Here is a 951-nt window from a genome sequence, read left to right on the forward strand (position 1 = left end):
TTTTTTTTTTTTTTTAATTTTACATGACCCTCAGCTAACTACAATTAGTAATATATGAGTGGTCCTGAAGGGATGGGTTTCATGATGAATTGAAAGTAGGACTCACATTTCCTGATTTTAAAATGTACTATACAGCTCCAGTGATCAAAACCGCCTGGTACTGGTATAACAATAGACACATAGACCAATGGAATAGAATTGAGAGTCCAGAATAAACTAATACACCTTTGGGCACCTGATTTTTGACACGGGTGCTAAGCCCATTCAACGGGGAAAGAATCTCTTTAATAAATGGTGTTGGGAAAACTGTATTTCCACATGAGAAAAATGAAACAGGACCCATGCCTCACACCATACACAAAAACAAATTCAAAATGGATTATGGACCTAAATGTGCATACTAAAACCACTAAATTATGACAAGAAAATACAAGGGGCAATGCTGTTGGGCCTAGCTATTCACAATGGCTTATCTAATATAATAACAAAAGCACAAACAGCAAAAGACAAAACAAATAAATGGGACCTCATAAAAATCAAAAACTCTAGTTCATCAGAAGACTTTGCCAAAAATAAAGTGAAAAGATAAGCTACTAACTGGAAGACTATCTTTAGAAACCATGTATCTGATAGGAATCTAGTAACCAAAATGCATAAAAATTTTGACAACTTAACACTATAAAGACAATCCAATCACAAAACAGGCAAAAGACTTGGATAGACTTTTCACCAAAGAAGACATTCAAATGGGCACCAAACACATGAAAAGATGCTCAACATAATTAGGCGTCAGAGAGATAAAAATCAAAATCACAATGAAGTACTATTTCACTCCCACTAGGATGGCTAAGATTAAAAAACAAGAGGCGGGGCAAGATGGCGGACTAGGCAGAAGGATTGCACAGACCCTCTTCAACAAAGAAAAGGGAAACCAATTAACACAGACACAGA

This window comes from Orycteropus afer, unplaced genomic scaffold, assembly GCF_000298275.1.
Source record: "Orycteropus afer afer isolate SDZICR_OR568_19922 unplaced genomic scaffold, OryAfe1.0 scaffold00014, whole genome shotgun sequence".
Taxonomy (NCBI): Eukaryota; Metazoa; Chordata; class Mammalia; order Tubulidentata; family Orycteropodidae; genus Orycteropus; species Orycteropus afer.